The following is a 24,078-nucleotide window of genomic DNA, read 5'->3' on the forward strand; positions in this document are numbered from 1 at the left end:
CAAAAATTCCTTCTAGGCCACTGACAATAAACATATCTCTAGCATAAACATGTCTAGCAATCCACAATTTTTCCTTCTCGACTAAAAATCATTTAAACCCGTGAGGAGGAAAAAAAAAACCAAGTAAATGTAACAACATGGAACAAGAGTGAATCCCACTACCATGTTGTATTAAAATGTATAAGAAATATGGAAAACTATGTAACAGATCCAATTCCATTTCTAACAAAATTATGAGATCAATGAAATCCTCAATCTCCAGATGATGTTCAAGAGACATCCCGACAGTTGATTAAAAGAGTATCTATGTAGGAGAAATAGGAACAATACAGTTTAGCCAAGTTTCCATGGGATTCAGTCTTTTACCACTGTCTGATGTCTCACCAGTAGGAGGAAATCTGTGATTTTTCTTTTTCAAGGTGTTGGCGTTATAATACTTGTTGACACCCCGCACAGCTAGAGGATGCTCTGTTGGCTTTCCTTTGAGGATCCTGAAGGTTTGTGGCAACTGAGCCCCCTGCTCTGGCATGCCCTATCAAAGAGAAATTCAGACATGAGTTGTGGTTTGAATTGCTCTAATACTATCAATTTTCAGAGATAAACATCAACATACATAAAACAAACCCATACACATAATTTTAGATTTGACTAAATTCTAAATGGTCTCATTTTCTAATACTCTACTTTTCCATATTTATTTTGTAAATCAACAGGAAAGATCCAAACAGAGGGATGGGAATGGAGTGCTGGGTTTGTTTGGGGAGAGGGACAGAAGTGTCAAACCTGTATTTCCTCTTGTTCATCACCTACAAGAGTAGCTCCTAATTGAAAAGGCTTAAGCCAAGAGCAAAAGTCAGGAGACAGCAAACAGAAAGAAGGATCCTTTCTTATGTCTGGTTCTGCTCTAGGCTTTAGACAGAGAACACAGGATGGCAGGCCCATTCCAACCTCAGTAATTCAGGGAATACAAATGTAGGGTTTTGAAACCAAGAACCCACTTTATACAGTGATTACTGTTTCAGATCTTTTTTGGTGGGGAGGAGGAGGAGTACCAGGGATTTAATTCAGGGGCACTCAACCACTCAGCTATACCCTCAGCCTTTTTATTTTTTGAGACAGGGGTCCCACTAAATTGCTTAGTTCCTTGCTTAGTTGCTGAGTCTGGCTTTGAATTGCAAACATCCTTAATCAGCCTCACAAACTGCTAGGATTACAATCATGCTCCACTGAACCCAGCAATACATTACAGTTTTTTCCCCTAAATTCATTTCAAATAATCTAGTAGTACATTACATGGTCATGCCATATTTTTAACCAATTTACTACTAATGATATTTGAGTTGATTTTTTAATACATTTTGCTAGATAAATAATGGGACAAAACCCATAATATGTGCTGTTCTCTGGTTCCCCAAGGACACACATGCTAAATATTACATTTCTGAGTCAAAATGTATGTATGTTAAAAAGTAACATATTCATTTGTGATTTGGGATATACACATAAAGGGTTTTTAATTTTTTTTTTTTTTTTTGCTGTTTGGTATTTGGGATTAAACCCAGGGCATCAAGCTGGTAAGCACCTGCTAAACATTACCACAAGTTACCTGTAGTCCCAAGGTCTTAATGTTATGGAGTCAAATTGGCTTTTTTCCTCCCCCATCTGCTGGACTGGGGACTGAATCCAGGGGTGCTTTAACACTGAGCTTCATCCCCAGTCCCTCTACCCTTTTGCAAATTTGGGACAAGAGTCTGGTTAAGACCCCAACATCTGCATCTAATCTGTGATCATCCTACCACTACCTGGAGCCTCTGGGATTACAGGGGTGAACCAACATGCTTGGCTACACAAGTTATTATTATTATTATTATGATCATTATTACTATTATTATGCGGGATTTATGGTCTCACCATTTTCCCCAGGCTTATCTCAAACTCATGGACTCAAGTGATCTTTATGTATCAGTCTGCAGAGTAGCTGGAAATACAGGCATGTGCCACAAAGCCCAGCTTTCATGTTTATTTAAAAAAGTATTAGTTGTAGATGGACACAATACCTTTATTTTATTTATTTTTATGTAGTGCTAAGGCTCTAATCCAGGACTTCATGTGTGCTGGGCAAGCACTGTAACAGTGAGCCATATCCCCAGCCCTAATGTTTTTATTCTTTAATTTGTTTTTGGAAGTACTAGGTATTGAAGCCAGGAGCATTATACCACTGAGCTACATTCCCAGCCTTTTTACTCTGAGATAGGGTTTGCTAAAACTGCCCAGGCTGGTCTCAAACTTATGATCCTTCTGCCTCAGCTTCCTGAGCTACTGGGATGATAGGCAGACTTCACTATGCCCTGTCATCTTAAATTGCTGTTTTTTATTCTGGGATTCCTATCACATGTAAAATGTCTTATCAATATGAGATTGTACAGCCAAGTGTGGTGGCTTGCACCTGTAATCCCCCCTGCTCAGAAATCAGGAGCAGGAGAGTCACTGCAGCCCACAAATTTGAGACCAGTCTGAGCATCAGAGGAAGCCCCACCTCACGCCCCAAAAAATGGAAAAAAAAGAGATAAAAGTGGGGTACTCTAATAACTAACAGTGAGAAAATAACCCAAATTTAAATGTAAGGTCTCTGGTGTGGCTCAATGGTAGAGCTCTTGCCTAGCATGCTCAAGGAAATGAGTTTTCATGCTTATTCATACTAGCTCCAAAGCAGAAATCTAAAATCTCCTAATCCTTCTATATAATGAAATATATATATGTGTGTGTATATATCTTTATATCTATGTGTGTGTGTGTGTGTGTGTGTGTGTGTGTGTGTGTGTGTGTATACACACACACTTTCCCCCAGCACTGGGGGGTTGATCCTAAGGACATCCTACCACTTGGCTTTTTCCCTAGCTCTTCTTATTTTGAGATACAGTCTTGCTAATTGCAGAGGCTGGCCTAAAGCTGCCTCAGTTCCTGACTTGCTGGAATTTGTCATGTGCCACCAAACCCAATTTACAATCCCTTTTCTAGCCAGTCCAGTGGTGCACACCTGCCTTCCAGGACTCAGCACACTGACATAGGAGGTTTTGCTTGACCTCAGAAGTTCAAGACTGGCCTGGCCAACATACTGGGAACTCCACCTCAAACAAACAGAAAACCCACAAAACTGATGGTCAATTTTTCTTTCCTTTTCCACATCTGAGGATTGAATTGTTATCATTGACCTACATGCCCAAAACTTTTTTTTATTGATACAGAAAACAATTCTCTTTAAGTTACTGATCCTTGACTTGTGATACTCCTGCCTCAGTTTCTTGAGTAGCTGGGCTTATAGATGGGCACCCCTGTACCCAACTGTATTATCAGTTTTCAAGTGTGCAGTAAATTAACTGGAACAACCTTATTGACCATTATATCTCCAAAACTTACTCATGTTTAACTGAAACTTTGTAATTTCTGAGTAATCTACTACCCTATTAGGACTCATAATAAACAAGTTCCCTTCCTATTATATGAAATCTTTTCCGGCGCACTTGGTATTATCCACGCTCGTGGGTATTATCCATCTGCAGCCCTTGCCAGGAAGCCATCCAGGTCAGTCACTGTGATTATTACTGTTGCCACATTTTAAGGATGAGAGACATGCTGAAAGTCTTGCCCAAGGGCAAAGAGTCAGGCAGTGTTGGTTCCTGAGCTTGATTCTCCAGAGAGCAAGGATCTTCCCTTCCAGGAGGGCTCTGTCCCAGCCCCTCAGAGCCTCCACCCACACTTCCCTGAACCTAGGACACATAGGCACAGCTGCCATAGGAAGCAGCACAAAATATGTGTATATAACAGACATGGGGGTCTTGGCACTCTCAACAGGGGAGTGAGGGCTCAGGAACAAGAGACCCCCACATGGGGGTCAGGAGATGAACTTCTGGTGCATGTCCTGGCATTGCTGGGTGTGAAGGGAGAATAGGAGGTCAAGCCTCCCTTGGAAGCCTCCCAATGCACCACTGGGCTGATGAGAAGCTAAAAACAGAGTCAGTACATGGGGTTCTCCCTAACCTCCACCCCACAGCTCACAGTCAAGTCCCTGGATGCCTAGAGGCAGGACAAGGGAGAGGGCTGACACCACATCACGGCAAGGGACCATGGGGGGCACTGTGGGTTACCCACCCCTGCCACAGTCTTGGCTGGGCACAGAATCACGAGCCACCACACAGCTTTGTAGATTCAAACAGCAATTCTCACACCGAACTCACACCGGCCTCTACACACACGTTCTGGGGAAATCCAGTTCTGCTGCCCAATTCACCTACTCCACGAGGCTTTTTTTCCAATATCCCATTTGAATCTCAACGGGAACAAGCAGCAGGAACACCCTAATCCCGGCAGCAATAATCTTCAACCTCCAACTTCCCTAAAACCCCTATTGTCTTAAACCGGGAACGCCCTAAACCCAAGGACCGGGATACTTCCTCAAACCTGATCAGCTCTAAACCTGGATCCGCCTTGGTCCTTGAGCAAGGTCACCTTACATGCAATGTCAACAGCGAAATCCATTTAACATGGGGTACACTAGCAAGGAAATTTTGATGTGTCATTCCTACTTGGCAATGGCCCTCAGCATCAAGCACACCCCACTGTACACCTAATGTTTCACACAAATGTTTCACATTGTATGTCAAAAATTTCCATAAATAAAGAATCTGGAGTGCTGGGGTTGTGGCTCTGGGGTAGAGTGCTTGCCTAGCATGCATGAGGAACTAGGTTCAATCCATGGCACCACATAAAAATAAACAAATAAAATAAATGTGTCCATCTACAACTGATATTTATATATGTACATACATACACACACACACAAACAACACACATACACACACACACACACATAAAAGAAACAGAATTTTCTTTAAAACATAAACTACTGGACTAGTCTCAGTCCTCATTAATAGATGAGGAAACTGGGGACCAAAAAAGTAAGGACGGGCACAAAGCCAACCAGAAAGTGTGTTTCAGTCTTTTCTCTTTCTCTATTCAGGGACACCTGGGTGTGCTCTGAAGCCCTGTGACCTGGACCCTGCACCCTCCAGGTCCATAATCCCACTCCTTATGCTCCAAGTGCTTCAGCTCCAGGGCCTGCCCCACATGAGGGCTTCCCCCAACACATGTGCAACCACAGACCCTCATGGTTCAAAGCACACCCGATACTCCTTACCTTCTGTACAGGTGCAGCCTTGCCACTCCTTGGGGGGGCCTGAGTGGCAGACCTGGGCCAAAGGAGGTCTTTAAGGTGTTCTTTTGGCCCCCAGTTGGTCCCCTCGTCCACCTGAAGGCAGACCGCCTCGGACATGTACCTGGGAATCAACAGGCCAAATGCAAGGAGTCACTACCCACCTTGGCCTGGTCTCCCTGACCACTCTCACCCTCAGCTGGGAAAGCACAGAGCCCAGGAGCCTTATCCAGGCTGCCATTCCCCTCGAGCACAATTCTTGGGGCAAGAACCTACAACACCAAGGAAGAGTGAAATTCCCAAAAACTCCCAGAGTGCCCTGGAGAAAACCCCAAAAGAAAGGAACAGGGAGTGTTAAGGCTGGGAGCTGGGGACAGGGATCAGGGAACTAGACCCAGCTTCACCCCACCCCACCAGCCCCAGTGTCCACCACTTGAGCCCTTGGTTTACCAACTCACTTGGGTCCCAGGGGTGCACATAGTGCGATGTAGCAGTTTCTTGGGCAGCCCACATTGAATGCCTTGTCATACTGGAGGGAGATGAGGAAGGGAAGAGGAGCTCAGAATCAGCAGGACTGGGCACGGCCATCTCCCAGGGACCCTCGCTAAGTTGGTCAGTTAATCCAGGGCTCAACCTGGGCCTGTGGCCAGGCTCTAGGTACAGGGGTGCCCAAGAGTGACCCAGGGCCTCCTGCCCTCCCAGGCTCCCAGGAAGCGTGACCTCCCTCGACCCACTTGTGAGCAGCTGTCCCCAGACAGTGCTGACCCAGCACCCACCTCTCCTGCCTTCTCAGGGCTCTCAACCCCTAGTGCTTCCTTTTGCAGGATCCTTGCTGTGTCTCCATTGGCCTCACCTGTCCTCTCACCTCATCCTTCCAAGTACCTTTTAAGATCTGTCTCGTGCTGTTCTGCTCAACTGATCCAAAGATGGTGTCACCACCCCACTCCCACTTGACTCTCTTACCTCTCGATTTTTCTAAAAATCTACCTTCATTGAGTTTCACTATCTGGGAGACCAGTGGCAGCAGGGGATGCCCAGACATATTTCCCTAGTCAAAAATCAGATTTCCCAGGAAAATCTGAGCTGAAGACCTTCAGTACACAAAGCAGGAAAGGTCATGTCCTTCCCAGGACTCTGACTGGCTTCTCCTCTCCCTTATTCTACTTTCTCTTTCCCCTGAGCCCATCCATCAGCCTCGACCACTCCTCCTTCCAGAACAGGTTGAGTTTCACCCCAACTTCATGAGCTTTAGGTAGCAAATACTCTGTTAGAATGTAAAGTGGCCCAGCAGCACCTCTATCCACCCCAAGTCTCCAATGGCCTACACATGAAGACTTTCTTCTTCAACACTCTCCTCCCCTGAAGGAAAGACAATTCCACATCAGAACAGCTCTGGAATATGTCCAAAAAGCAACTCGAATCAATGTCCTCTATGAGGTTCTGCCTCCTTTAAGGTGTTCACAGTACTTAAGAAATGAGTATACCACCAGGTACAGTGGCACACACCTGTAACCCCAGGGAATTGGGATTTTGAGGCTGGAGGATCACAAGTTCAAGGCCAGTCTCAACAACTTAGCAAGGCCCTCAACAATTTAGTGACACCCTATCTCAAAACAAAATAGAGCAAGGATTAGGGATGCAGCTTTGGTGGTAAAGCACCTGTGGGTTCAATCCCTAGTACCAGAAGAAATAAATTAATTAATAGCGGAGCATTAAAATATTACAGAACCTTTAAACTTAGAGAAAGAATATTTGATTAGATTTATATCATGTGTAGGAAATATTGATCGTACATAAAGTATAGAAAATGTTTAAGGAATGATAGTAAATTTCGAAGAACTGAGCAGTAAATGTGAATACCATCCTCCCCCCAACATGGAACCCTATCACACACAAGTCGAATCCAACAGCTCTGAGGCACCCAGACAAGCCTCTCTCACTGGCTTCACTCTTGGGGCTCCTGCTCCAATACTGTGTCTCAAACACCCTCACACTCCACAGGACCAAAATCCAGCAGCATCTTCTTCTTGCCCCATCTTCTGCCCAACTTCCTGCTGCCTCTCCTTCTTCCCCTTATCCTGGGGGGTCAGGACACCATTCTTCTCTGTTCCTTTCCTCTTTCCTTCTATCCCCAAATGTTGGTTCTTCTGTTTGATGGTTCACTCATTAATTCAGATGTCTTTTCTCTGTGTGCTGGGAATTGAAGAATTCAGGGCCTTGCACATGCTAAGCACACACTCTACCACTGAGATGCACCCCCATCAGAAATATTTCAGGGCATCAAAAATGCTTCTGTCCAACCAGGCACGGTGGCACACACCTGTAATCCCAGTGACTTGGGAAACTGAGGCAGGTCTGAGACCAGCCTCAGCAACCTAGTGAGACCCTGATTCATAATAAAAAGGAGCAGGGACTGGGAATGTAGCTCAGTGGTAAAGTGCCCCTTGGTTTAATACCGAGTAGCAAAAAACCAAAGCCCAGTCACTGCACTGGGGATGGAAAGCACACCACAAACAGCATGGCCAGCCTACTTTCAGTGGGTGAGGGCAGCTGCAACCCAAGGCCCTGTGCACCAAGGGGAGTGGAAAGGGAAGAGCAGAGAGTGAGTATCATGGGAACCATGTAGGCAACCCAGCTCACACCACCCAGGTACATGCAGAGGAGAAGCCCAGAGAGTTAAGTGCTGAGACAGCGACTTCTGGTTTCAGAGGCTGTGTCTAGACCAGAGAGAGTAGTCTGAAGATGTCTGCTGAATTTGGCCATTAATGAGAGCATCATCCTGACAGCAAGGGCTGGGCTGACTTGGGCCAGGAAGTGAAGGGGAGGCTAGTGAACAAGGTCAACTCTGTCAGGAAATAAGGCCCAGAACATACAACAGGTGGAGTAGAGGCCTGGGATGTTAAGGCTGGGACTTGTATGTCTTTTAATCTGAGCACAAACATGTGTAGATGACCATGGGAAGGAACGGTAGTGATGTAACAGCAGCACACAGGGCACTCTCTGGTACCAGTCACTGTTCTATGAGGTTTACATGAATTAACCCATAATTCCCTGTTTTACAGATAGAGAAATTGAGTGACCAGGGGCTGAGTAGCATACCCCAGGTCTCCCTGCTGGTCAGTTCTAGAGCTGCGATTTGAACTTATGTGGTCTTCACCAGAGTCTTTGCCACCAACCACCAAGCAAGTGAGTCTAGGAGGAGTTGAAGTCAGGGAATGGAGTATGGTGGGAGTGAAAGTTGGAGCATGGGATCAGTGCCTGAAATTAGTGCTGCCAAGAATAGAAAGGAGCCCTGTCTGGTGAATCTTAGAGTGCAGACCACATTTCGGTCCCTTGAGACTTGGGGATCCTGGACTTGGAAGGCCTCATTCTGAGCAGAGGAGGAAGGGCGATGGCCTATGGCCTGATCTATGGCTGGAAGAACCACAGGATGGAGAAAGGGAAAAGGCTGCCAGGCAAACTCAATGATGATAATAGAAGCTGGAGACAGGAGAAGACAGGCAGACCATAGGGCTGAGGAATAAGGGCCAAGCACAGGAGTCACAGGTGGGAGGGAACCAAATATGGCAGTGGTGGGGTGGTGACTAAAAGGATGGGAGGTTATGAGCAGACAGGCTCCTCTGTCTGTTCAGCTGCCTCAGGGTCTGCAACTTCCCCTCCCCCACTGATGCTGCCCACCAGTCTTCCTGAAAGAGACTTTAGTTAAGTGATTGCCATACTAAAGGAATCCCAGGGCAAAGATGCCCACTCCTATCATTCCTACTGGATGCTCAAAGAAAAAGCAATAAAGACACAGATGGGGAAGAAAGCAATGAAACTGCTCCACAGGACATGAGGTTCCATTCAGAGTGAACAACAACGAATGCTGGGGAAGCAGCTCAGTGGTTGAGCACCCCTGGTTCGATCCTCAGTGCTGGAAAAACATCAACACTAAGGACTCCTGCTCTTTGGAAGATGCGATGAAGAAAATGAAATGTCAAGCCATGAATTGCAAGAAAAGATTTGCAACACATAATCCAGTATAGAGAACTCCTGAAACTCAATAAGAAAAAAACACAGTTTTTTTTTTAATAGGCAAAAGTTTGGAGCAAACACTTCACCATCAATATACTCATGGCTTATAAGACACGAAAATATGCTCAACATCATTAGTCATTAGGAAAATACAGAGTGGAGCCCTAGTGATATACCTCTACTCATTTATTAGACAGGGTACAATTTGAAAACAAAAAAGAATAGTGACCAATGACAGTGTCAAATGCTAGTGAGGATGTGGAGCAACTGGAATTCTCATTCATTGCTGGTACAAAATAGAAAGAGTAGAGTTGTTTTCTAAAACGTCCCATATGTTTATCTTATGACTCAGCAATGCTACCCTTAACAATTTACCCAACAGAAATGAAAACTTATGTCCACATGTCTATGCATCAATGGTTGTTGTAGCAGCCTTATTTATAACTGCCTGAAACTGGCTGGGCACAGTTCCCCATGACTTTAATGGCTTGGGAGGCTAAGTCAAGTGGGTGACAAGTTCAAAGCCTCAGTAACTTAGGAAAGCCTTTAGCAACTTAGTAAGACCCTTTCTCAAAATTTTAAAAATTTTTCAAAAAGAAAACATAAGGGTAATGGGGGTGGGGGTGGGTGAGGCTGGGATTGTTGCTCAGTGGTTAAGCACCTCTGGGTTCAATCCCTGGTACAAAAACAAAACAAAAATTCTGCCAAAACCTAGATGCAAAGTAAAAAAATCCTTCAATTGGTGAATGTACAAATAGTCTGTAGGGAAATACAATACTACACAGAAACAAAAGACAATAAACAACTGATGTGAGCAACTACATAGTTGAATCTCAAATGCTCAGTGAATGAAGCCAGACTAGAAAGCCCACAACACCATTTATGCATGATTCCGGAAAGAGAAAAACCACAAGGACTCAGGGAGAGAAAATGACAACAAGAGATGAAAGGATTTTCTGGGTAATGAAACTGGTTAACCTTGATCTTGGTGGAGAATACACGACGTCATTTGTCAAAATCCCTAACTATAGACTAAAAAGGGTGAATTTTACTGGTTGTAATTACCCCTCAATGAATGACATTTTTACAAACTTTTACCATGGCTCCCAGGTTTCCACTTCTTCCAAACGGAATTCCACGCTTGGCTTTCTGGGCCTTTCTAATCTTGACCCCCATGGGGTCAACCTCATTGCCCATGTCACCTTGTGCTTGAACTAGATCCATTTCTTCATCATTCTGTTAACCCCCTACTTTCAGATTTCTGTGCCTTTCTACAAAATTGTACCTCTCACAGTCAATGCCCTCCTGTCTGCCTCTCCAAAAGCACACCTAGGACAGAGAGTGGCATGTTCTCCTCTACAGCGTGGGCTTCGCCAAACTCCCAGTCTCTTCCAGTCGGCTACACCACTCAGGACTGACCCCTCTCTCAGAGTGTTCCTGGTGTCTCCCGGTGTTATTCTGATGGCAGGTTGCTTATCAACACAAGTGCACGATGTACTTACTCACCCCTACACCGATCCCTCAAATAACCACCACCTAGAACACCCAGCACACAGTAGGCTTTCAATGCAATGCACCCAGGAGGCAGAATGGCCCCAAGCTCCAGGGTATAGGAATATCTGAGCTGCATCTTCAGAGGTGGGTCTGGAAGGACTCATGAGGCATCATCAGGGCCAAGGGCAGTGGAGAAAGCGCACAAAGTGTCTAATTGAAGAGGTGCAAGATGCCTCCACACAGCCAAAGGCACACGCACTCACCGCTTACCTTCTCCTCATAGGGTCGCCTGGCGGTGCCCACCGTCACTGCCTTGATGAACAATTGCAGGATGAGCGGGACCAGGAGGGCCCCAGCAGGTACAGCCACTAGGATGCTGTGCACAGGCTAAGAAGGGAAGCCATGGAAGAGCTCCTCCCTGGCCCCGCTTTCAACCCCACTGCTCCCTCCTTCCCTCCCTCCTGCCCCAGCTAGCACCGCCCACTGCTCTCCCTCCCTGTACTGGACAGTTAGTCCAATACACCCAAAGGAAACCTCCCTCCACCACACTGTCCTCCCACCTGTCCTTTTTCAACTTTCATTACCCTACTCTGTGGGCCCCTAGATTCTTAACTTCACAGGCATCCTACCCCGCCCATGTCCCTGACCCCACTGGCCTTCCAAATGTCCTTCACAGGTCCTCCCCAGTGACTTCTCCCTCTAGCCCCGTCCACCTCAGCCCCTCCCCTGTCACCCTGACCCTCCCTCCCCACCGCACCAGCTCTTCCCAGTGTGGGCCCTTGGGACTGTGTGGATACGTCATGGTTTTGTCCAAAAACGCCATGTTCCTCCTGCGTATGATGAAAACCACACAGGTGGCCAGCACGGTACCCAGACAGAGGCACAGGGACACGAGGAGTAGCAGGTAGAGCTGGATGTTTCGGTGCCCCACGCAGTTATTCACCCACCTGCAATGGTGGTCGAACTCCTAGGGGAGAGGAGGCAGGTCTGAGGGTCCTTCTGGAATGGCCTCCATCACCCCCTAATCCTGGGGCCTCCCCTGCGCAGCCCTCTAGGCCGCCTGCTCTTGACCTTACATAAGGGTTCCCATCTCAGTGAGAACCTGGCATTTCCATGGTGAGAGCACAGTTAGGACCCCATGGCTCATCAAGTCACCTGTCCTGAGTGAGGTCTTTAGAGACAAGACCTGCCTGGTGTCACGTGGACCAGGACATGAAAACTCTGGGCCTCCATTTCCTCAAGTACTGGATAAGGATGAAAAAATGCCCTTCCACTACTGGCTGTCTGCACTTGTGAACCTGAGCAGGGTGGGCACATCAGAGAAACGCACTCAGAACCCAGGAAACCCTCCAACTGGGACACCCAGACAAAGACAGGCAAAGATCCCCAGGACAGGGCAGCAGTCAGCCTAAAGAGCTGGGACTCTAGTATCAGCAAGCCAGGGGAGGGGACAGTCACTGCCTTTCCTCCCCCTGACTCCACCAGGCTCAGCACAGAGGGGATGCCCTTTGCATGTCACACCTGTGCAAACAAGGCCAGCCTCCCAGGACAGGTGCAGACACAGAGGTGATGACATATATAAGTGACCAACAGTGGCTGAGAGCCACTTGAAGCACTCTGGGAACATGGTCTGATACCCCCACCTGGCCCACTCATGATGTGAGGTTCCTGGTCCTGGCCAGGTGCCCGGAGATAGGTTGGTGAGTGGACAGGGAGGAGGAGCACTCACCTCCACACAGATGTCACACCTTTCGCAATGGAAGGTTCGGGGCAGGCGGTGAAAATAACAGGTGGGACACCACGGCATGTGGTACAACCTGCCATTCACTTGGGCCATGTATACAGTCTCAGGGTACTGCTCGAAGGCGCCTAGTAGGGGGAGAGGTGTGGGAAGTGGAGGAGGCCCTTGTATCACTCTGATGCTCGGAGCAGCCCCATAGCATCACTGGGCATCAAGAAGGTGGGGAGGAGGAGGGCAGGGGAACCCCGGTCCCTGTTGAGTAAGCTGACCACTCAGATGGGCGGCAGTCAGAGAGAAGGGCTGTCCAGCCACAGGAGCTCTACATGGAGCTCCCCGTGTGGAATAGTGATCAGTGCTTGGAGTCGGGTGTGAAATGGGAAGGAGGAAGGGGGAACTGCGTGGTTGGAAGAGCCTGCTGCCTCTCTTGCCCCGTCCTCCCTTCTAAAGCAACTGGAAAACCTCCAGGATTCTGTTTTTCACACTTCATTGGTTTGGGAAATGAAGTGTCAAGGCCCAAGTAATAATTACAGGGTAAGAAGGGATCCTGAGGCCACAGGTGGGGTCAGCCCTTTACAAATGACCCCTGTAGGCACCAGTCCTTGGGGTGCCACCTCCCTCTCCCAGGAGTCTGAGGCCTTACCTCTGTGTAAGATTCCTGGGTCCGAAAAATTCATGCCAATGAGGCTGTACAAACTCAGGAGGCAGAGAAGTCCGGAGACCACTGGGTAGGCCCACTCTCCATCTTGCGCCAGTGCTCGGCCTCTGAAACCAGGGGACCAGACTCAGTTCTAGTTGGGGGCAACCCAGAGCCCCCATGAGGCCCTGCTTACCTGAGGTCAGACCCATACACCTTAAGGACAGATCTGAATATCCAGGCTAGAGACAGACCCCATTCCCTCCACCAAATGTCACCAGCATTACCAGCCTCCCACAGTCCTCCAAAGCCTCAGGCTCCCCACATCTCTGTGCTCCCCACTAAATATCCTCCTTCCCCTCCTGGCCTCCCTCCACCTCCCTGCCTCTGCACTCTGTCTATTTCCCTTCTGTCTCTTTTTGAGAAACAGACAGCTGGCCCAGAGACTCACGGAAACGTAAAGAACACAGCACTTAGAGACACCAGGGCTGCCACAGTGAAACAAGCCCAGAAGCTTGAGAGTAGCCAGGATTTGGCTGGGAGTGGGGGTGGGGACAATAAATCGTCTGATTCAGTCATGCTGCGATGCCTGCTCTCAAACAAATGAGAGCCAACTGCTCCTTCTCCTGGGTTGGCACCCAGAGTACCATGACTACAAGTGTGACATCAGAGAGGTTCCGGAATGGGGGCTCTGGCTGCTTCCTGTGCCCACTGATATCAACCTTCCCCTGCCCTCACACATTTCTGGACGGGGACATCCTGCTCTTACAATGTGGCTTTGTTGGATCTTGTGAGGATGGATGTAGTTTATCCCCCAAAGGTTCATAGGCTGGAGGCTAGGTCCTCGGTGTGGCAGTGTTGAGGGGGTAGAACCTGCAAGAGGTGGGGCCTAGTGGGAGGTAATTTGGCCACTGGGGATGAGGCCCTTGGAAGGGAGTAATGAACTTCTCATGAGTCCCTGTTAGTTCCTGTGAGAGGGGGTGTTATAAAGAGAACAAGACTCATCCTCCCCAGTTTCTGGCCATTCAGTCTCGACCCCTTGCATGTCTTCCCACCATGATGGCATTCACCATGTTGTGATCACTCTCACCAAAGATCAGTCTCAGGGGCTGCCAAATGTTGGATTCTGTGCTAAATAAACCTCATCTCTTCATAAAGTACCCATTCTTGGGTATTTTGTTAGAGCAACAGAAAGCAGCTAATACAGAGACCATGTCATATGGTTTATGGAGAGAAGTTTGGTGATGGTTAGTTATCCCCCTTTCAGGCCCAGTGCTAATGGAAATAGGCAGTGCTCCTCGCTTACCCTAGCTCCACTTCTTCCTTTTTGTTGTAACAGAGCTCCAGTTTGGGGAGGAGGTAGCAATCTACCAACTAAATATCTTCCCACTTCCCCTCACTTCCAGGGTGGGCTTTATGACATAATTCTGTCTCAACATAAAACATAAAATGGGCTGGGGATGTGACTCAATGGTTAAGCAACCCTCGGTACAATCCCTGATGATGATGATGATGATAACATAATGATAATAATTTCTACATATTTATGGCATAAAACATATTGTGAAACATGTATACATACACATTATTTCATATTCTTTTTTTGTGTTGAGAACCCTTAAAATCTACTCTCTGAGTCATTTTCCAGTGTATATAACATTATCAACTGTACTCATTCTGTTGTATGTTATTATTAACTGTAGTCACCTTATTGTACAATAGATCCCTTAAACTCATCCCCTGTCATCTAAGTGCAATTTGGCCTCCTGGAACCAGCATCTCCCCCATCTACCACCCAGCCACTCCTGGGCCCCTGGCAGTCACCATTCTGCTCTCTCTTTCTATGAGTTCAACTTTTACAGATTCCACATGTAGGTGAGATCATGTGATAGTTGCCCTGTGCCTGGCTTATTTCCCCCAGTAAAATGTCCTTTGGTCTCATTCAATGCCACAAATGACAGGATTTCCTAATTTTATTTATAGACTAAATAGTGTCCCGTTATATTTCTAAACCACATTTTCTGTATCAACTCACCCACTGATAGACACAGCTTTTCCCATTTCTAGGTTCTGAGAATATTATTGCAATGAACATGGGGTGCAGATATCTATTAATACACTGATGCCATTTCCTTTGGATATATACCAAGTAGTTGGATGTCTGGAACGTAGGGTAATTTTGGTTTTTTTTTTGGTGCTGGGATTGAACCCAGGGCCTTGTCCATGCAAGGCAACCACTCTACCAACTGAGCTCTTTTTTTAATTTTTAAAGAAACTTTCCATACTGATTTCCATAATGACTATACTAATTTACATTCCACCAAACATTCTACAAGAATTCTAGTTTCTCCACATCCAGACCAGTACTTAATATCTTGTCTTTCTTTTTCTTTTATTTATACTCGGCTTGAACCCTGGTGTATGTTCCCCCGATACACAACTGCAGACCTTTTTAAGTTTTATTCTGAGATCAGTTCTCACTAAGTTGCTGCGGTTTACCTTGACTTTATAATCCTCCCGCCTCAGCCTCCTGAGTTACTGGGATGAAGTCATGTGCCACTGGTTCTTTGGTCTTTTTGATAATAGCCATTCTAATAGGTGTGAGAGGGTATCTCATTATGATTTTAATTTGCATTTCTCTAAGGATTAGTAATGTTGAACAGTTTTTTCAGATTTCTCTTGGTCAATTGTGTTTCTACTGAGAATGCAATGATGTTTGAGTCACAGTCTACCTTCAAATTTTATGTCGATTTCTGTTTTAGCAGCAGAAGAAGGGATGACATGCATTGGGTCATGGAAAAAGGTCAGGAGTGGTACTAGAATCATAACTACCGGGTCTATTGAGCTTTGGAGCAGACCATGCTACCCTTAGGTTTTCTTTTTTTGTTTTGTTTTGTTTTTAATTAGGTATATATGACAGCACAGTGCATTTTAATTCATTGTACACAATTGTAGCACAACTTTACATTTCTATGCTTGTACCTGATGCAGCGTCACACCATATGTGCATTCATACATGTACCTAGGGTAATGATGTCCCTCTCCTTCCACCATCTTTCCTACCCCCATGCCCCCTCCTCACATCTGCCTCCCCTTTGTCTCATCAAAGTCCCTCCATTTTTCCTTATCAGAGAGAACATTCAGCCTTTGGTTTTGGGGGATTGGCTTACTTCACTTAGCATGATATTCTCTAACTCCAATCATTTACCTGGACATGTCATAATTTTATTCTCTTTTAATGCTGAGTAATATTCCATTAGGTATATATACCACAGTTTCTCTATCCGTTCGTCTATTAACGGGCATCCAGGCTGTTTCCACAGTTTAACTATTGTGAATTGAGCTTCTATAAACATGGATGTGGCTGTGTCTGTAATATGCTGATTTTCAGTCATTTGGGTATAGACCTAGGAGAGGGGTAGCGGGGTCAAATGGTGGTTCTATTCCAAGTTTTGTAAGGAATCTCCATACTGCTTTCCAGATTGGTTGCACCAATTTGCAGTCCCACCAGCAGTGTATGAGTGTATCTTTTCCTCCACATCCTCATCAACATTTATTGTGGTCTGTATTCAGCATATAGGATACTTTCTGGTACAGCCACTGTTCTATGCAGTTTACATGAATTATCCCACAATTCCCTGTTTTACAGATAGGGAAGTTGACTGACAAGGGGCTAAGTAGCTACCCAAGGTCTCCCTGCTGGTCAGTTGTAGAGCTGTGATTTGGACTTATGAGGTCTGGCTCCAGAGTCCTTGCCACCAACTACCAAGCAAGGGACTCTAGGAGGAGTTGTAGTCAGGGAGCAAAGTAGAAAGTGAGTAAAGTTGGAGCATGGGATCAGTGCCTGAGATGGGTGCTGCCAATAATGGAAAGGAGCCCTGATATGTGAATCCCAGAGGGCAGACCACATTTAGGTCCTTTGAGAATCCTGGACATGGAGGGCCTCACTCTGAGCAGAGGAGGAAGGGCAATGGCATATGGCCTGACCTGGGGATGGAAGAACCACAGGATGGAGGGAGGGAAAAGGCTGCCAGGCAAACTCAATAATGATACTAGAAGCTGGAGAGAAGACAGGCAGACCACAGGGCTGAGGAATAAAGGCCAAGCTCAAGAGTCACAGGTGGGAGGGAACCACATATGGCAGTGGTGAGTGCTGACTAAAAGGATGGGAGGTGATGAGCAGACAGGCTCCTCTGTCTGTTCAGCTGCCTTGGGGTCTGCAGCTTCCCCTCCCACACTGATGCTGCCCACCAGTCTTCCTGAAAGAGTCTTTATAGTCACGTGATTGCTATACTAAAGGAATCCCATGGGAAAGATGCCCACTCTTCTCATTCCTATTCAATACTAAAAAGAAAAAGAAACAAAGACACACAGTTTGGAAAGAATGTAATGAAACTTGGAAAGAATGTAATGAAACTGTTCCTCACAGAGGACATGATGTTCCAAGTAGAATGAACAACAACACTCAATGGTAGAGCACCCTTCATCAATCCTTGGAACTGGAAAAATAACAGCACTAAGAACTTCTGCTTCTTTGGAACATACTATGAAGAAAATGAAGTGACAAGCCACCTATTGAAAAGATTTGTAAAACATAAATCTGAGTCCAGTATAGAGAACTCTTGAAATTCATTAAGGAAACAACTCATTTTTTTTTTAAATGGGCAAAATATTGGAGCAAACACTTTACCAAAGACCTACCAATAGGCAAAAAGACATGAAAATATGCTCAACATCATTTCTCATTAATAAAACACAACCTGGAGCCTTAATGAGATGCCACTACTCATTTATTAGACAGACTACAATAAAAAGATAATAACAAATGACAGTGTCAAATGTTGGTAAGGATGTGAAGCAACTGGAATTCTCATATGTTGCTGGTAGAAATTAGGAATGGTACAGTGGTTTTGGAAGACAAATATGGCAATTTCCTATAAGGTTCCATACATGGTTACCTTATGACTCAGCAATGGCACCCCTAAGAATTTACCCAACAGAAAATGAAAGCTTCTGTTCACATGCCTGTACACCAGAGTTCGTAGCTGCTTTATTAATAACTATGAAAAACTAGCTGGGCACAGTGGCGCATACCTGAATTCTAGTGGCTTGGGAGGCTAAGGCTGGAGGATTGCAAGTTCAAAGCCAGCCTCAGTCACTTAGCAAGGCTCTAAACAACTTAGTGAGACCCTGACTCAAATAGAAATACAAAATTAAAGAAAAAATAAAGGGAGTAGCGGAGCTCAGGGTGTAGCTCAGTAGTTAAGCACCCCTGGGTTCAATCCCTGGGACAAACAAAACAAAAAAGTATGGAAAAACTAGATACAATGAATGATCTTTTAAATGGTGAATGTGTAAATAATCTGTAGGACAATGCATACAATACTACAAAACAATAAAAGGAAATAAACTACTCATAGAAGCAATACATGGATGAATCTTAAATGTATTGAACTAAATAAATGAAGCCAGACTGAAAAAGCAAAGACTCCATTTACACATGATTCTGGAAAGAGAAAAATCAGAAGGATGTAGGGGGAGAAACTGACAACAGAAGGTGATGAAAGGATTTTCTGGGGTAATGAAACTGGTCTCACCTCGATCATAGTGTAGAGTGCAGGACAGATTCCACTTGTCAAAATTCTTAACTGTAGACTAAAACGGTTGAGACTTTTACTGTGAGTAAATTATTCCTAAAGAAACAACGTTTAAAAAATTTTTTTTCTACCATGGCTCCAAGGTTTTTACTTCATCCAAACTAAATTCCACACTTGACTTTCTGAGCCTTTTTAATCCTGACCTCCACATGGTCAACTTCATTGCCCATGCCTCCTTGTTCTTGAATTAGAGCCATATCCTCATCATTCTCTTAACATATTACTTTTGGGTTTCCGTACCTTTTCACACGGATGTGCTGCTCGCCGACTAAGCCTTCCTATCCTCTCTTCTCCACAGTCACACCTAAGATGAGTACAATGCAGGCCTCAGCAAACTCAGTTTCTTCCAGTGAGCTGCACCACTCCTGTGCACAGTGTTCCTGGATGTCTGCCGGTGTTATTCTGATCGCAGGTTGCTTTTCAACACAAGTGCAGGATGTACTCACTCACCTCTATACCTATCCCTCAAATAACTAGCAGCTTAGCAAACGGTAGACTCTGGAATCGATGCACCCAGGAGGGAAAATGACCACCCCACTGAGGTCCAGGGAGAGAAGAGATCTGAGCTGCATCTGAAGAGGTGGGTCTGGAAGGACTGATGAGGCACCATCAGGGCCAAGGGCAGAGGAGAAGGCACAGAAAGTGAAGGCGGCAGAGGTGCAAGATGCCTCTGCATAGCCAGGTATCCAGGCTCATTCACTGGGCCCGGCTTACCTGACCCTCGTAGGGGCATCTGGCGGTGCTCACTGCTACAGCTGAAATTAGCAGCCCCAAGCTGAATGGCAGCAGGGTGCAGGGACAGCCACTATGAAGCTGTGCGCAAACTAAGAAACCAAGCTGAGGGACAGTTTCTCACTGGCCCTGCCCCCTTAACAGCCCCACATGTCCCGCCCACCTACTCTTCTTTCCTGGGCTGGACTCTTGGTCCAGTACACCTGAGGGAAAGCTCACTCCACTGCGCTGTCCTCCTACCTGTCCCTTTTCTACCTTCATTACCCGTCTGCCTGGCCCCGCTAAATTCTCAACTCCACAGTGCATCCTACCCCGCCTATCTCCCTGACCCCACTCACCTTCAACATGTTCTTGACAGATTCTCCCAAGGGGCGATTTCCTCTAGACCTGCCCACATCAGTTCCCCCCCGTAACCCCACCTTTTGGCTCTCTGTCTCTTCCTCCCACAATCCCTGCTGTTCTTAGTGTGGGCCCTTGGGACTGTGTAGATATGCCATTGCTTTGCATAAAGAGACTGGCATCTCGCTGGTGCACACAAGAAAGATGACAGACATCATCAGCAGGGTACCAAGGTACAGGCAAAGGGACAGAAGCAGCAACAGGAACAGTAGGACGTTATGATGCCCCACGCAATTGTTTGCCCACCTACAGTGGTGGTTTCCTAGGAGAGGGGAGGCAGGCCTCAAGGGTCTAACTGATCTAGCCTCCATCACTCCCAAATGCTTAGGCCTCCCTTAACATGGCCCTCTAGGCCTCTACTCTTGACCCTACACACAGGCTCCCTGGCATTTCCATTTAGCAGTCTGTGGAGATGGTCTCATACCCACCCCTTGCCTACATATGATGTGAGGTTCCTGGTCCTGGCCAGGTGCTCAGGATGTGTTGGTGAGTGGATAAGGAGGAGTACTCACCTTCACACAGATGTTACAACAGGGAGAGTGGAAGGTCCTAGGTGGGCACTAGGGCATTTGAAAGGCCCTTTGATACATACAGGTCACATATGCTGCCTCAGAGCCCTGCTTGAAAGAACCTGGCATGGGAAGAGGTTTTGGCAATGGCAAGAGGCCCTTCCTTCATGTGGATGCCTGGGGGAGCCCCATAGCATCACTGGGCAACAAAAAAGGTTTGGAGGAGATGGGCAGGGAAATCCTGGTCCCTGTTGAGCAGGCTGACCACTCAGATGGGCTGGAAATAAAAAAGGGGGGGTTTCTAGCCACAAGAGCTCTCTATAGAGCTCCATCTTTTGGAATAGTGATCAGTGCTTGAAGTTGTGTGTGAAGTGGGAAGGAGGAAGTGTGAACTGCATGGTTTGGAAGAGCCTGCTCGCCTCTCTTTCCAGCCTCCCCAGTCCTCCCTTCTAAAGCAACTGGAAAACCTCCAGGATTCTGTTTCTTCTCACCTCAGTGGCTTGGGAAATGAAGTGCCAGGGCCCAAGTAATGATGACATGGAAAGAAGGGTTAGAACTTTAGAAATCACCCCTGTAGGCCTCAGTACTTGGGGTGCCACCCCCTTCTCCCACGGATCTGAGGCCTTATCTCAGGGTAGATACCTGGGTCAGAGAAGTTCAGGGACACCAGGCTGCTGAAGGCAACCAGAAATAGGAGGCCAGTAACCAGGGCAACACCCCACTTCCCATTTTGGGCAAGCCATCGGCATATGAAACCAGAGCCAGACTGTCAGTTCTAGTCTGGGGCAACCCAGAGCTCCCCACAAGGCCTGCCTCATCTGAGATCAGACTTGCACACCATAAGTCAGATCTAAATATCCAGGGTGGAGACGACCAAGGAGACTCCACCAAATGTCACCAAGTTTACCAGCCTCCCGCAGTTCCCTAAATGCATCACGCTCTCTAGACCTCTATGTTTCCTGCTTCCCTCTCCTGACCCTCGCTCTACTTCCCTGTTTCTGCACTATCATTGTATATTTTCCCTTCTATCTCTTTGTAAGAAACCTGATATCTTGCATGGGAGACTCACAGTAAAGCAAAGAAGATGCCACTGACATTCAGCAGCAATACCAAGTTGAACCTAGCAAAGGGATGTGGGAATAACCAAGCATATCCAACAGATATTGTGTGGGGGACTTCAACTCATTGGAGAATGCCATGGCTAGGTCTCCTCTTCTCAGTGAAATGAAGTCATCAGCGACCTCTTCTGAGTTATCACCCATACATAGGGCATTTTAATCATTATTTTTTCCTTTCCCCAGTTGGAAATCAGGCTAGGTTTGTACGCATAAAATTATGAGATATGATCTCCCATTACTTTTTGAGGATGAGGCTCCTCTATGAACAACATGAAACAAACAAACAAAAGAGATTAGAAGCACTGAGGAATCATCTCTTTGTCTAGGGGACATCTCCCAGATGCTGGAGCCTCTAACTCCTGGAGTTAGAGGTCAGAAGTGTCCATTCCTCCTTGCATGCATGAATGCCTGCACATACAGGATCTCTTTCATATACTTTACCCCTGACAGACCAATTTCAAGACTATATAATAATCCAGAAAAACCATTAAAAGCCAGACCATGTTACAGTAAACTGTCTTTCTCTTAGACATGCTTATACCTATAGGTGGTCCATGCAGCCAAGATCTCTCTGCTCAAAAGGCTTCCAAAATCAATGCAGCATGGCCCATGTCTAAAACAGCCAGTAGCAAATACAAAAATTTCAGTCAGACAAGAAAGGATCACTGAAACAATGCTGACAGATAGTAACCTTTAAAACAGACAGAACTGCAGGTACAAATTTCTTCCACTTACTTTACCTTTGACAGACCAACTCCAACTGCAAGATTGTACAATAATCCAGAAAGCTATCCAAAACCCAGATTGTTACAATGAAACATACCTTATATAGGCTTATACCTACAGGTGGCCCTTTATTCAACTTACTTTACCTCTGACAGACCAACTCCAGTTACAATATTGTAGAAAAAAGAAAAATAGAGACAACCAGAGAAGAGTCCCAAAACCATGACTGACAGATGGAAACCTTTAAATTGACCAGCCAAGATCTATCCCAAGAGACTAACTATAGAATTAATAATGCAATATTGGCCATGTCCACAAAGAGGAAACAGATGTGTGGAATCAAGGTTCTCAGTATGCACACTGGAGGACTTACCAGATGGCCAAGGGTGTCCTGACTTTACTTTTCAGTTTCCTTTTTCTCAAAGTGCACAATTGAACAAACCACCATTCAGGGAAGGAAGGTGGGTGTTCCCTGAAGCAAAAGGAGCTTTGGCAGCTGCTGGAAGAGTCCCTTAGTTCCTCCCTTTACTTATAAAAACAGCTTCTCCAGTTTGACCCAAGGCAAACTCACCCATCTCATAACTCTCTTGCATTTGGCTCTCAACAAGTTCTCCAGCCACCTTGCATCCTCATCATGGAAGCAGGGTTCCTTGGAGAGTGAGGCTTGCCTAGGAAAGCTGGAGTGGAGGCCACTCTTGGGTCTCACCTGGAATACCAAACTTTTTACTGATAGCTCAGTACTTGTTCCCAATGCCAATCCAATAATGAGGACATGGTTTTGAGAAAAGGGAAAAAAATTTATTGCTTTGCTAGCAAAGGAGAAGCACAGGGGACTCCTGTCCCAGAGGCTGTGATTCATGAGCCCAAATTTTAATCTTACATAAAGCTGTATCTATAGCATGATTTTTTAAAATTTTTTTTATTTGTTTTAATTAGTTATACATGACAGTACAATGACTTTGATATATCATATATTTGAATCAGATGGGATACAATTTCTCATTTTTCTTAGTGTACAGGTTGCAGAATCATATTGGTCATACAGTCACATATATGCACACAGTAATAATAGAGCATGATTTTTAACCATGTAGACTTTGTTAGAATATGTATTAATAATTAAAAAAAATAGATGTGAAGAAAACAACTAGTGTCTGCCTAGTGGGCAAAATGTCAGGTGACCTTTTAACTGTTTAGTTATGTTTTGCTACAATATTAATTTGGTAATATATCTTAAAAATGATTTAAAATTATTAAAATCCATTGGCATTGAAAGTTAGATATAATTTGGAAATTATTTATTTATTTAATTCTTATTATTTAGTAAGTATTGTGGCAAATGCCTATATTTTCTCCTATAATCCTTTAGTAACTGCATACAATGAACTTGAGTGTTAGATAATTAAATGATTTGCTGAAGGCTAAACTAAAGGTTAAATCTAAACAACAAACACCTGATCCAAACGTTGTGCTCTTAATCACTATTGCTCACCTGCTGAAGAAAGCCCTGTCTTCTCCAAGGATAAACTACACCTCACTTAATTTTATGTTGGTTTCATGCTAACATTAAATATTCAAAATAACAACCCTAAATCTGGCTGTGACTCAACACAAGGTCTCCCAGGAGACTGCTGGCCTGGTATCAGCAATCCGAGATGGGAAACTCATCCAAGCTGCCTTCATAGGCCTACTTTGGCAGCATATATACCCAGATGGAAACTGCAAGTGAACAAAACAAAATTGGACAGCTTAAATTGATTGAATTCAAGTTCAGTCATTTTAAATTAAATTTTTAAAAAGTTAAAGATCCAAAATAAGGAAATGTGTGTTTTTTTTAATTAGAAC

General features: G+C 45.5%; 1 long non-coding RNA gene and 1 pseudogene across 2 annotated transcripts in view; both read right to left on the reverse strand.

The window, feature by feature from the left end:
- Window positions 1–430: 430 nt before the first annotated feature.
- Window positions 431–5,735, reverse strand: LOC308640458. Its single transcript, XR_014020283.1, has 3 exons — window positions 5,668–5,735; window positions 5,195–5,333; window positions 431–532 (listed from the first exon to the last, which is right to left on the reverse strand). It is a non-coding gene; the product is annotated as an uncharacterized lncRNA (long non-coding RNA).
- A 5,009-nt stretch (window positions 5,736–10,744) lies between these two features.
- LOC308640444 (chromodomain-helicase-DNA-binding protein 1-like) overlaps window positions 10,745–24,078 on the reverse strand; it is a 51,727-nt pseudogene continuing 38,393 nt past the window's right edge. The window contains exons 13-17 of the transcript XR_014024362.1: window positions 19,464–19,524; window positions 12,447–12,586; window positions 11,475–11,684; window positions 10,988–11,104; window positions 10,745–10,759 (exon numbers count right to left, since the gene is read on the reverse strand). The product of XR_014024362.1 is annotated as a chromodomain-helicase-DNA-binding protein 1-like (transcript). The remainder of the gene's footprint in view (window positions 10,760–10,987; window positions 11,105–11,474; window positions 11,685–12,446; window positions 12,587–19,463; window positions 19,525–24,078) is intronic.

The sequence above is a fragment of the Spermophilus citellus genome (genome assembly GCF_964194105.1).
Source record: "Spermophilus citellus genome assembly, contig: SCAFFOLD_58, whole genome shotgun sequence".
Taxonomy (NCBI): Eukaryota; Metazoa; Chordata; class Mammalia; order Rodentia; family Sciuridae; genus Spermophilus; species Spermophilus citellus.